Source organism: Pseudophryne corroboree, chromosome 6 (genome assembly GCF_028390025.1).
Source record: "Pseudophryne corroboree isolate aPseCor3 chromosome 6, aPseCor3.hap2, whole genome shotgun sequence".
Taxonomy (NCBI): Eukaryota; Metazoa; Chordata; class Amphibia; order Anura; family Myobatrachidae; genus Pseudophryne; species Pseudophryne corroboree.
In genome coordinates this window covers 152970666-152987025 of record NC_086449.1, presented here as the reverse complement: position 1 = coordinate 152987025, position 16360 = coordinate 152970666, and the positions used below count along the sequence as shown (strand labels likewise).

The 16360-nt window shown below is 47.7% G+C and overlaps 1 long non-coding RNA gene across 1 annotated transcript in view; it reads right to left on the bottom strand.

Moving 5' to 3' along the window:
- Window positions 1-210: 210 nt before the first annotated feature.
- Window positions 211-16360, bottom strand: part of LOC134935071 (uncharacterized) — a 72595-nt gene continuing 56445 nt past the window's right edge. The window contains exon 4 of the long non-coding RNA XR_010179876.1: window positions 211-289. This is a non-coding gene — a long non-coding RNA (uncharacterized LOC134935071). The remainder of the gene's footprint in view (window positions 290-16360) is intronic.

The following is a 16360-nucleotide window of genomic DNA, read 5'->3' as shown; positions in this document are numbered from 1 at the left end:
TATTGACTTCTCCCTTCTTCATGAGGATGCCATTAGACCTGGCTACTGCACAGGCCACCTGCATCTGTCCTCTGGAAAAAAGAGGGGCATAGAAAAGTAGATATGTCCTAATAACAGGTTTTCCATCCAAGCTATTGACAAAGCAAGATGGAGCCTCACACCTTTCATTTTCTTTTCATTTGAATTTCAATGTCCTTCATTCCTCTAAATGTGCCCATTCCATGGATTTAATGCTTTTGTTTTCAAACCATTTAAGCTCAATATTCTGCCAAGGTCTTGCTGCTGTTTTCTGAAAACAAAATACAGAAAAGGGCTTAAATGAAAAGTTTAGTATAACGTATGACTACAGCAAGGGGTACCAACATAGGCCCTCATTCCGAGTCGTTCGCTCGCAAGGCGAATTTAGCAGAGTTGCTCACGCTAAGCCTACGCCTACTGGGAGTGTATCTTAGCTTCTTAAAATTGCGACCGATGTATTCGCAATATTGCGATTACAAACTACTTAGCAGTTTCAGAGTAGCTTCAGACTTACTCGGCATCTGCGTTCAGTTCAGTGCTTGTCGTTCCTGGTTTGACGTCATAAACACACCCAGCGTTCGCCCAGACACTCCCCCGTTTCTCCGGCCACTCCTGCGTTTTTTCCGGAAACGGTAGCGTTTTTATCCACACGCCCCGAAAACGCCGTGTTTCCGCCCAGTAACACCCATTTCCTGTCAATCACACTACGTTCGCCAGAGCGAAGAAAAAGCCGTGAGTAAAAATACTATCTTCATTGTAAAATTACTTGGCGCAGTCGCAGTGCGAATATTGCGCATGCGTACTAAGCGGAATTTCACTGCGATGCGAAGAAAATTACCGAGCGAACGACTCGGAATGAGGGCCATAATATTTTATCTTTGTTCCACTTGGCTTGTGGATATTTTTTTATTATTAGCAAAGTGGACTGACCATAGGGCAGGTCACATGGAGCTAGCGGAATAGGCCTATTGTTCAGGATGTGGAGTAATTCAACTAAAACTATGTCAAGAAAGTATAGGATGGTATTAATCTGTCACAATCCGAGATATTTCCTGACAGTCAGCAGGGCCGAAACTAGGATTTTTGTCACCCGGGGCAAGGTAGTCATTTGACACCCCCCCCCCCCCCCGCAAAAAAATAAAAAAATAATCTACAATAAATAAATAAAAATAATAAAAAATAAATAAATAAATAAATGAATAAAAATATTATATATATCTCTCTTTCAGAACTTTTTTACCTGAAAAACTGCCTTTTCTAACATAAATTTCATATCCAGGAAAAAGTGTCCCCATTTTACACAGTACGACAGGCAAGTGTCCCCATTCCCCATTTTACACATTGCGGCAGACAGGTGTCTCCATTTTACACATTGCGGCAGGAAAAAGTGTCCCCATTTTACACATTGCGGCAGGAAAAAGTGTCCCCATTTTACACAGTACGCTGGCAAGTGTCCCCATTTTACATATAGCGGCAGGCACAGGTCCCCATTTTACACAGTACGCTGGCAAGTGTCCCCATTTTACACATAGCGGCAGGCACAGGTCCCCATTTTACACAGTACGCTGGCAAGTGTCCCCATTTTACACATTGCGGCAGGCACAGGTCCCCATTTTACACAGTACGCTGGCAAGTGTCCCCATTTTACACATAGCGGCAGGCACAGGTCCCCATTTTACACAGTACGCTGGCAAGTGTCCCCATTTTACACATAGCGGCAGGCACAGGTCCCCATTTTACACATTGCGGCAGGCACAGGTCCCCATTTTACACAGTACGCTGGCAAGTGTCCCCATTTTACACATAGCGGCAGGCACAGGTCCCCATTTTACACAGTACGCTGGCAAGTGTCCCCATTTTACACATAGCGGCAGGCACAGGTCCCCATTTTACACATTGCGGCAGGCACAGGTCCCCATTTTACACAGTACGCTGGCAAGTGTCCCCATTTTACACATAGCGGCAGGCACAGGTCCCCATTTTACACAGTACGCTGGCAAGTGTCCCCATTTTACACATTGCGGCAGGCACAGGTCCCCATTTTACACAGTACGCTGGCAAGTGTCCCCATTTTACACATAGCGGCAGGCACAGGTCCCCATTTTACACAGTACGCTGGCAAGTGTCCCCATTTTACACACAGCGGCAGGCACAGGTCCCCATTTTACACAGTACGCTGGCAAGTGTCCCCATTTTACACACAGCGGCAGGCACAGGTCCCCATTTTACACAGTACGCTGGCAAGTGTCCCCATTTTACACATTGCGGCAGGCACAGGTCCCCCTTTTACACAGTACGCTGGCAAGTGTCCCCATTTTACACATAGCGGCAGGCACAGGTCCCCATTTTACACAGTACGCTGGCAAGTGTCCCCATTTTACACATTGCGGCAGGCACAGGTCCCCATTTTACACAGTACGCTGGCAAGTGTCCCCATTTTACACATAGCGGCAGGCACAGGTCCCCATTTTACACAGTACGCTGGCAAGTGTCCCCTTTTTACACATTGCGGCAGGCACAGGTCCCCATTTTACACAGTACGCTGGCAAGTGTCCCCATTTTACACATAGCGGCAGGCACAGGTCCCCATTTTACACAGTACGCTGGCAAGTGTCCCCATTTTACACATAGCGGCAGGCACAGGTCCCCATTTTACACAGTACGCTGGCAAGTGTCCCCTTTTTACACATTGCGGCAGGCACAGGTCCCCATTTTACACAGTACGCTGGCAAGTGTCCCCATTTTACACATAGCGGCAGGCACAGGTCCCCATTTTACACAGTACGCTGGCAAGTGTCCCCATTTTACACATAGCGGCAGGCACAGGTCCCCATTTTACACAGTACGCTGGCAAGTGTCCCCATTTTACACATTGCGGCAGGCACAGGTCCCCATTTTACACAGTACGCTGGCAAGTGTCCCCATTTTACACATAGCGGCAGGCACAGGTCCCCATTTTACACAGTACGCTGGCAAGTGTCCCCATTTTACACATAGCGGCAGGCACAGGTCCCATTTTACACAGTACGCTGGCAAGTGTCCCCATTTTGCACATAGCGGCAGGCACAGGTCCCCATTTTACACAGTACGCTGGCAAGTGTCCCCATTTTACACATTGCGGCAGGCACAGGTCCCCATTTTACACAGTACGCTGGCAAGTGTCCCCATTTTACACATTGCGGCAGGCACAGGTCCCCATTTTACACATTGCGGCAGGTGGTGGAGGGAGAGAGAGAGAGAGGAAGGGAGAGGGGCTGACTTACATTTGAAGCGGTTCTCGCCGCTCTTCAGCCGCCTCTCCCTCCTCGTCTGCGCGGCTCCGGGCTCCCCCTTCTCCCTCCTCCGGCGGGGTTTCGTGGAATGACGCGTTTGCGCCGTGACGTCACGACGCAATCGCGTCATTCCGCGAAACCCCGCCCCCCGAGCTGGGCACTCGGGAGAAGGGGGTTTAAAAGTAAGTGCCGCTGCGGGTGTTAGGGGGTCTCGGCGCCCCCTCCAATCTGGCGCCCAGGTCGCCTGCCCCCCTAGCCCCCCCCTAGTTTCGGCCCTGCAGTCAGTATTGCACAGTTCTTAAATGGTGAGAAAATTCTGCCTTAGAGGCTTGTTCTGTGGTATTGGTCATTGTGCTGGCAAATGTGATACCCAAAATAGCTCCCTTCTCAACACAGCATCCCATAACTGTGTTAATAGTGTTTCATTATTATACTACCAATACTGTAGATATCAGCAACAGCTCTTTACAGCAACTATATTTGCATTTTTACATGTACAGTATTTATTACATCACAGACAGCTTGTGCCCTCTGCAGACATACTGCTGCAGCTCCCGTTCCCCAAGTTAAGGTTTGGAAAATTAGAAAAGTTGAATGTTAGTGGCTTTGCATCATTGGATTAGCTCATGCTGAACCATTATTTAATTTTAATACGTTTTCTTGTCTTTCATACAAGTATTCATTGTTACATAGGACATACTAGGCCTTATTCAATTCTTTTCACCCCCTTTCACACCCGTTCTGTGGGCGGGATTCAAATCTTGCAGCTGCCCTCCCGCCCCCATCGCGCCTGCCGGCAGTATTCAAATGTTACTGCCGATGGGCGCGATATCAGCATTTCAGCACGCCACCCCCTGGGGTGGTGAGCTAAAATGCACGAAAAAAGTGACCCGTTTGGATGCCCAAACGGGACTTTTCACGATCGCGCCCATGACTTTAGTCGGGTTTAGCTGCTTTACACGGCTAAACCCGTCTCTTATGGGCGCGATCAGCACGATAATAGGGGGCCATAAAATATCGCCCCGCGATCTCCCGTCACTTTAGATGGGAGATCAGGGGCGATAAAAGATTTGAATCCCACCCTATTTCTGCAAACGGGCATGGTATAATCATTTGAGCTCGCTACCCCCGGAGTAGCGAGGGCATCCAACCCTTTACGCAGCTAAACCTGATTACTGTGGGCACGATATGCACGATAACAGGGAACACTTTAGAAAGGAGATTGGGTGTGATATATCATTTGAATATCGCCCATTGTGTCTCTGTTGCTTGTGGTACACATTGCATTATTATGCCAGTTATTTTCTTTTCGGCCATGTACATGATCCAACTGTGGATTGTACACCTGGGCCCTCATTCCGAGTCGTTCGCTCGGTATTTTTCATCGCATCGCAATGAAAATCTGCTTAGTACGCATGTGCAATATTCGCACTGCGACTGCGCCAAGTAATTTAACAATGAAGATAGTATTTTTACTCACGGCTTTTTCATCGCTCCGGCGATCGTAATGTGATTGACAGGAAATGGGTGTTACTGGGCGGAAACACGGCGTTTTATGGGCGTGTGGCTGAAAACGCTACAGTTTCCGGAAAAAACGCAGGAGTGGCCGGAGAAACGGGGGAGTGGTTGGGCGAACGCTGGGTGTGTTTGTGACGTCAAACCAGGAACGACAAGCACTGAACTGATCGCACAGGCAGAGTAAGTCTGGAGCTACTCTAAAACTGCTAAGTAGTTTGTGATCACAATATTGCGAATACATCGGTCGCAATTTTAAGAAGCTAAGATTCACTCCCAGTAGGCGGCGGCTTAGCGTGAGCAACTCTGCTAAAATCGCCTTGCGAGCGAACAACTCGGAATGAGGGCCCTGGTTTTGCCCAACTGCTAACAAAGTTCCTGCTGCGATCAACTCAGAATTACCCCCTTAGACCTAGTGTTAGAGACCACCAGTAACCAGAGGAGCCATAATGGGGCCTGGTGGGACTTATCGGGGACTGACATTTTTCAAACATAGGACAGTTAGGAACTAATTGGCTAGAGCGCCATTTATCATTCGTAACACAAGTAATAACAAGGCTATCATTCATTATTAAATCTGCCCCATACGGTCTTAATGATTTAATATATATATTTTTATGTGTTATACTGTCAATGTTTTTATACAGTAAATACAGATGTAGCCACGCTCATCGTGGCCACATCCTATCGCGATCGTGCCTTGTTAGGAGTGACCGCATGCACGTCTGGAGCATGCGTTCTAGATGTGCACGCGCCCCACTCACATGAATGGGAGCTGCAAATGCCGCAGCTTGGCATAGATAGGCATAGATTAGCGCAGGCGCACCTTGCCACGCCAAAAGTGCATGTTTACCGCAAATGTAGCCGTGATGAGCGTGGCTACATCTGTTCCTTTCTGAATGCAGTTTTTATGATAAAAAACTCTTCTACTCCTGCAAATATTTATTTTGAGCTGAAATCAATGTGTACTTGAAGGAACCTGCTCTTAACATTGGAAACCATTAGAACCACAGATGGGATATTCTCTACATACTGTACAGTCAGCTCAAAACTAGTGAGTAAAGAAAATCACTCATCAGATCTATGGCACTGATTCAGAGGTGGACACTAAAATACGTAAAAGCCGCAGAAAGCATCTAAAGTTAAAAGACGCTCACTGCTGGCTTCCTCAGATCCAATGGCTGCGTCCAAAGACGCAGCATGGGGTCCAACTGAGTGAACACGCTAATAGCGGAGATAACGCCACACTGATATGTTGCTTTCCACAGAGTATGATTTGCTCTGTCAATGCTTTCATACAACAAAAGAAACACTAGTACACCAGGAATTTAGCACTTACACAGGAAAATATGGTGTAGAGTGTAGAGTTCTCTATGCTAATATCAATAAGCATTCAAAGCCCACATATTCTATTACACTTACACTGGAGGACTGAATGTCACCAAACTCCTTGTGCCTCCAGGACCATTAGCAGATGCATGCACTCTTATGGCTATTGCTATGCCCCTGGCAATGTGCCTTACTGTGTCATTGCGGTTATCCGGCCTATTTCAGAGTTGATCGCAGCAGCAAATTTATTAGCAGTTGGGCAAAACCTTGGGGGTCATTCCGAGTTGGTCGCTCGTTAACAGATTTTAGCAGCATTGCACACGCTAGGCCGCCGCCCTCTGGGAGTGTATCTTAGTTTAGCAGAATAGCGAATAGAAATTTCTTAGCAGTTTCTGAGTAGCTCCAGACCTACTCATAGATTGCGCTCAGCTCAGGCCGTTTCGTTCCTGGTTTGACGTCACAAACACGCCCTGCGTTCGGCCAGCCACTCCCCTGTATCACCAGGCACTCCCGCATTTTTTCCTGGCATGCCTGTGTTTTACCACACACTCCCTGAAAACGTCCAGTTTCCGCCCAGAAACACCCACTTCCTGTCAATCACACTCCGATCATTTCAACAAAGAAAATTCTTCGTTGGGACGTAAGTAAATCTACTAAGTTTTGTGCTAAAATACTTACCGGATGCACACTGCGAACCATGCGCATGCACATTTTTGCCTTAATCGCTCTGTTGCGAAAATCGTCAACAAGCGAACAACTCGGAATGACCCCCCATGTGCACTGCAGTGGGGGCAGATATAACATGTGCAGAGAGAGTTAGATTTGGGTGGGGTGTGTTCAAACTGAAATCTAAATTGCAGCCAGTATTTACCCTGCACAGAAACAAAATAACTAGTGATGTGCACCGGAAATTTTTCGCGTTTTGTGTTTTGGGTTCGGTTCCGCGGGCGTGTTTTGGATTCGGACGCGTTTTGGCAAAACCTCACTGAAAATTTTTTGTCGGATTCGGGTGTGTTTTGGATTCAGGTGTTTTTTTCAAAAAACCCTAAAAAACAGCTTAAATCATAGAATTTGGGGGTCATTTTGATCCCATAGTATTATTAACCTCAATAACCATAATTTCCACTCATTTCCAGTCTATTCTGAACACCTCACAATATTATTTTTAGTCCTAAAATTTGCACCGAAGTCGCTGGATGGCTAAGCTAAGCGACACAAGTGGCCGACACAAACACCTGGCCCATCTAGGAGTGGCACTGCAGTGTCAGGCAGGATGGCCCTTCAAAAAAATAGTCCCCAAACAGCACATGATGCAAAGAAAAAAAAGAGGCGCACCAAGGTGGCAGTGTGACTAAGCTAAGCGACACAAGTGGCCGACACAAACACCTGGCCCATCTAGGAATGGCACTGCAGTGTCAGGCAGGATGGCCCTTCAAAAAAATTGTCCCCAAACAGCACATGATGCAAAGAAAAATGAAAGAAAAAAGAGGTGCAAGATGGATTTGTCCTTGGGCCCTCCCACCCACCCTTATATTGTATAAACAGGACATGCACACTTTAACGAACCCATCATTTCAGTGACAGGGCCTGCCACACGACTGTGACTGAAATGACTGGTTAGTTTGGGGCCCCACCAAAAAAGAAGCAATCAATCTCTCCTTGCACAAACTGGCTCTACAGAGGCAAGATGTCCACCTCATCATCATCCTCCGATTCCTCACCCCTTTCACTGTGTACATCCCCCTCCTCACAGATTATTAATTCGTCCTCACTGGAATCCACCATCTCAGGTCCCCGTGTACTTTCTGGAGGCAATTGCTGCTGGTGAATGTCTCCACGGAGGAATTGATTATAATTCATTTTAATGAACATCTTCTCCACATTTTCTGGAAGTAACCTCGTACGCCGATTGCTTACAAGGTGAGCGGCTGCACTAAACACTCTTTCGGAGTACACACTGGAGGGAGGGCAACTTAGGTAGAATAAAGCCAGTTTCTGCAAGGGCCTCCAAATTGCCTCTTTTTCCTGCCAGTATACGTACGGACTGTCTGACGTGCCTACTTGGATGCGGTCACTCATATAATCCTCCACCATTCTTTCAATGGTGAGAGAATCATATGCAGTGACAGTAGACGACATGTCAGTAATCGTTGCCAGGTCCTTCAGTCCGGACCAGATGTCAGCACTCGCTCCAGACTGCCCTGCATCACCGCCAGCGGGTGGGCTCGGAATTCTTAGCCTTTTCCTCGCACCCCCAGTTGCGGGAGAATGTGAAGGAGGAGATGGTGACGGGTCACGTTCCGCTTGAGTTGACAAGTGTCTCACCAGCAGGTCTTTGAACCTCTGCAGACTTGGGTCCTCCTTCAATGTCTCCAGCTTCTTCTGCAAAAGCCTGATGAGGGGAATGACCTGACTCAGGCTGGCAGTGTCTGAACTGACTTCACGTGTGGCAAGTTCAAAGGGTTGCAGAACCTTGCACAACGTTGAAATCATTCTCCACTGCGCTTGAGTCAGGTGCATTCCACCTCCTTTGCCTATATCGTGGCCAGATGTATAGGCTTGAATGGCCTTTTGCTGCTCCTCCATCCTCTGAAGCATATAGAGGGTTGAATTCCACCTCGTTACCACCTCTTGCTTCAGATGATGGCAGGGCAGGTTCAGGAATGTTTGGTGGTGCTCCAGTCTTCTGTACGCGGTGCATGAATGCCGAAAGGGGCCCGCAATTCTTCGGGCCACCGACAGCATCTCTTGCACGCCCCTGTCGGTTTTTAAATAATTCTGCACCACCAAATTCAAGGTATGTGCAAAACATGGGACGTGATGGAATTTGCCCAGATGTAACGCACAATATTGCTGGCGTTGTCCGATGTCACAAATGCCCAGGAGAGTCCAATTGGGGTAAGCCATTCAGCGATGATCTTCCTCAGTTGCCGTAAGAGGTTTTCAGCTGTGTGCCTATTCTGGAAAGCGGTGATACAAAGCGTAGCCTGCCTAGGAACGAGTTGGCGTTTGCGAGATGCTGCTACTGGTGCCGCCGCAAATCTAAATTGCAGCCAGTATTTACCTTGCACAGAAACAAAATAACTAGTGATGTGCACCGGAAATTTTTCGCGTTTTGTGTTTTGGGTTCGGTTCCGCGGGCGTGTTTTGGATTCGGACGCGTTTTGGCAAAACCTCACTGAAAATTTTTTGTCGGATTCGGGTGTGTTTTGGATTCAGGTGTTTTTTTCAAAAAACCCTAAAAAACAGCTTAAATCATAGAATTTGGGGGTCATTTTGATCCCATAGTATTATTAACCTCAATAACCATAATTTCCACTCATTTCCAGTCTATTCTGAACACCTCACAATATTATTTTTAGTCCTAAAATTTGCACCGAAGTCGCTGGATGGCTAAGCTAAGCGACACAAGTGGCCGACACAAACACCTGGCCCATCTAGGAGTGGCACTGCAGTGTCAGGCAGGATGGCCCTTCAAAAAAATAGTCCCCAAACAGCACATGATGCAAAGAAAAAAAAGAGGCGCACCAAGGTGGCAGTGTGACTAAGCTAAGCGACACAAGTGGCCGACACAAACACCTGGCCCATCTAGGAGTGGCACTGCAGTGTCAGGCAGGATGGCCCTTCAAAAAAATTGTCCCCAAACAGCACATGATGCAAAGAAAAATGAAAGAAAAAAGAGGTGCAAGATGGATTTGTCCTTGGGCCCTCCCACCCACCCTTATATTGTATAAACAGGACATGCACACTTTAACGAACCCATCATTTCAGTGACAGGGCCTGCCACACGACTGTGACTGAAATGACTGGTTAGTTTGGGGCCCCACCAAAAAAGAAGCAATCAATCTCTCCTTGCACAAACTGGCTCTACAGAGGCAAGATGTCCACCTCATCATCATCCTCCGATTCCTCACCCCTTTCACTGTGTACATCCCCCTCCTCACAGATTATTAATTCGTCCTCACTGGAATCCACCATCTCAGGTCCCCGTGTACTTTCTGGAGGCAATTGCTGCTGGTGAATGTCTCCACGGAGGAATTGATTATAATTCATTTTAATGAACATCTTCTCCACATTTTCTGGAAGTAACCTCGTACGCCGATTGCTTACAAGGTGAGCGGCTGCACTAAACACTCTTTCGGAGTACACACTGGAGGGAGGGCAACTTAGGTAGAATAAAGCCAGTTTCTGCAAGGGCCTCCAAATTGCCTCTTTTTCCTGCCAGTATACGTACGGACTGTCTGACGTGCCTACTTGGATGCGGTCACTCATATAATCCTCCACCATTCTTTCAATGGTGAGAGAATCATATGCAGTGACAGTAGACGACATGTCAGTAATCGTTGCCAGGTCCTTCAGTCCGGACCAGATGTCAGCACTCGCTCCAGACTGCCCTGCATCACCGCCAGCGGGTGGGCTCGGAATTCTTAGCCTTTTCCTCGCACCCCCAGTTGCGGGAGAATGTGAAGGAGGAGATGGTGACGGGTCACGTTCCGCTTGAGTTGACAAGTGTCTCACCAGCAGGTCTTTGAACCTCTGCAGACTTGGGTCCTCCTTCAATGTCTCCAGCTTCTTCTGCAAAAGCCTGATGAGGGGAATGACCTGACTCAGGCTGGCAGTGTCTGAACTGACTTCACGTGTGGCAAGTTCAAAGGGTTGCAGAACCTTGCACAACGTTGAAATCATTCTCCACTGCGCTTGAGTCAGGTGCATTCCACCTCCTTTGCCTATATCGTGGCCAGATGTATAGGCTTGAATGGCCTTTTGCTGCTCCTCCATCCTCTGAAGCATATAGAGGGTTGAATTCCACCTCGTTACCACCTCTTGCTTCAGATGATGGCAGGGCAGGTTCAGGAATGTTTGGTGGTGCTCCAGTCTTCTGTACGCGGTGCATGAATGCCGAAAGGGGCCCGCAATTCTTCGGGCCACCGACAGCATCTCTTGCACGCCCCTGTCGGTTTTTAAATAATTCTGCACCACCAAATTCAAGGTATGTGCAAAACATGGGACGTGATGGAATTTGCCCAGATGTAACGCACAATATTGCTGGCGTTGTCCGATGTCACAAATGCCCAGGAGAGTCCAATTGGGGTAAGCCATTCAGCGATGATCTTCCTCAGTTGCCGTAAGAGGTTTTCAGCTGTGTGCCTATTCTGGAAAGCGGTGATACAAAGCGTAGCCTGCCTAGGAACGAGTTGGCGTTTGCGAGATGCTGCTACTGGTGCCGCCGCTGCTGTTGTTCTTGCTGCGGGAGGCAATACATCTACCCAGTGGGCTGTCACAGTCATATAGTCCTGAGTCTGCCCTGCTCCACTTGTCCACATGTCCGTGGTTAAGTGGACATTGGGTACAACTGCATTTTTTAGGACACTGGTGAGTCTTTTTCTGAGGTCTGTGTACATTTTAGGTATCGCCTGCCTAGAGAAATGGAACCTAGATGGTATTTGGTACCGGGGACACAGTACCTCAATCAAGTCTCTAGTTGGCTCTGAATTAACGATGGATACCGGAACCACGTTTCTCGCCGTCCAGGCTGCCAAGGCCTCAGTTATCCGCTTTGCAGCAGGATGACTGCTGTGATATTTCATCTTCCTCGCAAAGGACTGTTGGACAGTCAATTGCTTACTGGAAGTAGTACAAGTGGTCTTCCGACTTCCCCTCTGGGATGACGATCGACTCCCAGCAGCAACAACAGCAGCGCCAGCAGCAGTAGGCGTTACACTCAAGGATGCATCGGAGGAATCCCAGGCAGGAGAGGACTCGTCAGACTTGACAGTGACATGGCCTGCAGGACTATTGGCTTTCCTGGGTGAGGAGGAAATTGACACTGAGGGAGTTGGTGGTGTGGTTTGCAGGAGCTTGGAACCAAAGAGGAAGGGATTTAGTGGTCAGCGGACTGCTTCCGCTGTCACCCAAAGTTTTTGAACTTGTCATTGACTTATGATGAATGCGCTGCAGGTGACGTATAAGGGAGGATGTTCCGAGGTGGTTAACGTCCTTACCCCTACTTATTACAGCTTGACAAAGGCAACACATGGCTTGACACCTGTTGTCTGCATTTCTGTTGAAATAATTCCACACCGAATAGCTGATTTTTTTTGTATTTTGACCAGGCATGTCAATGGCCATATTCCTCCCACGGACAACAAGTGTCTCCCCGGGTGCCTGACTTAAACAAACCACCTCACCATCAGAATCCTCCTTTTCAATTTCCTCCCCAGCGCCAGCAACACCCATATCCTCATCCTGGTGTACTTCAATAGTGACATCTTCAATTTGACTATCAGGAACTGGACTTCAGGTGCTCCTTCCAGCACTTGCAGGGGGCGTGCAAATGGTGGAAGGCGCAAGCTCTTCCCGTCCAGTGTTGGGAAGGTCAGGCATCGCAACCGACACAATTGGACTCTCCTTGGGGATTTGTGATTTTGAAGAACGCACAGTTCTTTGCTGTGCTTTTGCCAGCTTAAGTCTTTTCTTTTTTCTAGCGAGAGGATGAGTGCTTCCATCCTCATTTGAAGCTGAACCACTAGCCATGAACATAGGCCAGGGCCTCAGCCGTTCCTTGCCACTCCATGTCGTAAATGGCATATTGGCAAGTTTACGCTTCTCCTCAGACGCTTTTAATTTTTGGGTCATTTTACTGAACTTTTGTGTTTTGGATTTTACGTGCTCTCTACTATGACATTGGGCATCGGCCTTGGCAGACGACGTTGATGGCATCTCATCGTCTCGGCCATGACTAGTGGCAGCAGCTTCAGCACGAGGTGGAAGTGGATCTTGATCTTTCCCTTTAACCTCCACATTTTTGTTCTCCATTTTTTAATGTGTGGAATTATATGCCAGTATCAATAGCAATGGCCTACTACTATATTTACTGCGCAAAACTAAAATGCACCACAGGTATAGAATGTAGATGGATAGTATACTTAATGGATGACGAGTGACGACACAGAGGTAGGTACAGCAGTGGCCTACCGTACTGCTATATATAGTATACTGGTGGACACTGTCAGCAAACTGCAAAACTAAAATGCACCACAGGTATAGAATGTAGATGGATAGTATACTTAATGGATGACGAGTGACGACACAGAGGTAGGTACAGCAGTGGCCTACCGTACTGCTATATATAGTATACTGGTGGACACTGTCAGCAAACTGCTAAACTAGTCTAAAAAAATGCACCACAGGTATACAATGTAGATGGATAGTATACTTAATGGATGACGAGTGACGACACAGAGGTAGGTACAGCAGTGGCCTACCGTACTGCTGGTGGACACTGTCAGCAAACTGCTAAACTAGTCTAAAATGCACCACAGGTATACAATGTAGATGGATAGTATACTTAATGGATGACGAGTGACGACACAGAGGTAGGTACAGCAGTGCACTCTGCACTGTACTACTCCTATATAATATTAATTATACTGGTGGTCCCCAGTCCCCACAATAAAGCAGCACACTGTGAGCACAGATATGGAGTGTTTTTCAGGCAGACAACGTATACTGGTGGTCACTGTCAGCAAAACTCTGCACTGTACTCCTGCTATAGCTGCTCCCCAGTCCCCACAATTAAGCAGTGTGAGCACTCAGCACAGATATATCATGCAGCACACTGAGCACAGATATGGTATGGAGCGTTTTTTTCAGGCAGAGAACGGATTAAAAAACTGGTGGTCGCTTATCAGCAAAACTCTGCACTGTACTCCTAACAGCTGCTCCCCAATCCTCCCCACAATTAAGCAATAAAAAACAAACAAGAATCAACTGTCTTCTACAATAAACGGAGAGGACGCCAGCCACGTCCTCTCCCTATCATCTCCAATGCACGAGTGAAAATGGCGGTGACGCGCGGCTGCTTATATAGAATCCGAATCTCGCGAGAATCCGACAGCGGGATGATGACGTTCGGGCACGCTCGGGTTAGCCGAGCCATACGGGAGAATCCGAGTATGGCTCGGACCCGTGTAAAAAGGGTAAAGTTCGGGGGGGTTCGGTTTCTCGGAAACCGAACCCGCTCATCACTAAAAATAACCCACCCAAATCTAACGCTCTCTGCACATGTTATATCTGCCCCACCTGCAGTGCACATGGTTTTGCCCAACTGCTAACAAATTTGCTGCTACGATCAGATCTGAATTACCCCCATCATGCGGTTGCGGTTGTTACTGTATCATGGCTGCTGGCCAACTGTTACACTAGGACTTGAGCCATATTTTACTACCAACCAAGGCCGGACAGCAGGAGTGCTACAAGGGAGGCGGAGGCCAATGTGCAGCGTCCATATGGGCCCTCTCCTCTCTAGCTGGCTGCGCTGTAGACTCTGGGCACTAGGCTAGTGCTGTCCCAGACTCTAGTGTGCATGCGCAGGTCTCTGGGAAAATGGCATGGTGGTCATTTTCCCGGTAATTTTCTTACCGTGCATGTGCGAAACGCTGGGAAAATGGCCTCCACGCCATTTTTCTGGTGATTTCTGCAGTGCTGCTGCTGCCAACGTGGAACTCAGTAGGGTAAAAATGGGTGCAAGGTGTGCAGTGTGGTGCACCCTGGACCCCGGGAGCCCATATGCACCGCACACACTTCATATAAATACTAGAGATGAGCAGGTTCGGTTCCTCGAGATACGAACACCCCTGAACATCACCCATTTTACACGGTTCCGAGGCAGCCTCGGATCTTCCCGCCTTGCTCGGTTAACCAGAACGCGCCCGAACGTCATCATCCCGCTGTCGGATTTTCGCGAGATTGGTATTCTATATAAGGAGCCGCACGTCGCCGCCATTTTCACTCGTGCATTGGAGATTGAACGGAGAGGACATGGCAGCGTTCTCTCCCTGAAAAGCTCTGTAATCTGTGCTCAGTGTGCTGCAAATATCTGTGCTCAGTGTGCTGCAAATAATCTGTGCTCAGTGTGCTGAAAATATCTACGTTCTCTGCCTGAAACCGCTCCATATCTGTGCTCAGTGTGCTGCAAATATCTGATCAGTGTGCTGCTTTGTGGGGACTGGGGACCACCAGTATATAATAATTATAGTAGTACAGTACAGTAGGCCATTGCTGTATCTTGCAGCTCTGTGTCACTGCAAGTATCCATTCCATATCTGTGCAGCATTTTTGTAAACAGTATATATAGTATTACAGTGCAGCATTTTGGTGACCCAACAGTATACAGTTGTGTACAGTAGGCCATTGCTGTATCTTGTAGCTCTGTGTCACTGCACGTATCCATTCCATATCTGTGTGGCATTTTTGTGAGCAGTATATATAGTATTACAGTGCAGCATTTTGGTGACCCAACAGTATATCGTTGTGTACAGTAGGCCATTGCTGTATCTTGCAGCTCTGTGTCACTGAGTGCACGTATCCATTCCATATCTGTGCGGCATTTTTGTGAGCAGTATATATAGTATTACAGTGCAGCATTTTGGTGACCCAACAGTATATAGTTGTGTACAGTAGGCCATTGCTGTATCTTGCAGCTCTGTGTCACTGCACGTATCCATTCTATATCTGTGCGGCATTTTTGTGAGCAGTATATATAGTATTACAGTGCAGCATTTTGGTGACCACCAGTATACATATATAGTACAGTACAGTAGGCCAATGCCATCAACGTTGTCTGCCAATGCCCAATGTCATAGTAGAGAGCATGTAAAATGCAAAAAACAAAAGTTCAGTAAAATGATAGAAAACTGAAAAGACTTAAGCTGGCAAAAGCACAGCAAAGAACTGTGCGTTCTTCGAAATCACAAATCCCCAAGGAGAGTCCAATTGTGTCGGTTTCGATGCCTGGCCTTCCCAACACTGGACGGGAAGAGGTGGCGCCTTCCACCATTTGCACTCCCCCTGCAAGTGCTGGAAGGAGCACCCGCAGTCCAGTTCCTGATAGTCAAATTGAAGATGTCACTGTTGAAGTACACCAGGATGAGGATATGGGTGTTGCTGGCGCTGAGGAGGAAATTGACAAGGAGGATTCTGATGGTGAGGTGGTTTGTTTAAGTCAGGCACCCGGGGAGACACCTGTTGTCCGTGGGACGAATATGGCCATTGACATGCCTGGTCAAATTACAAAAAAAATCACCTCTTCGGTGTGGAATTATTTTAACAGAAATGCGGACAACAGGTGTCAAGCAGTGTGTTGCCTTTGTCAAGCTGTAATAAGTAGGGGTAAGGACGTTAACCACCTAGGAACATCCTCCCTTATACGTCACCTGGAGCCCGTT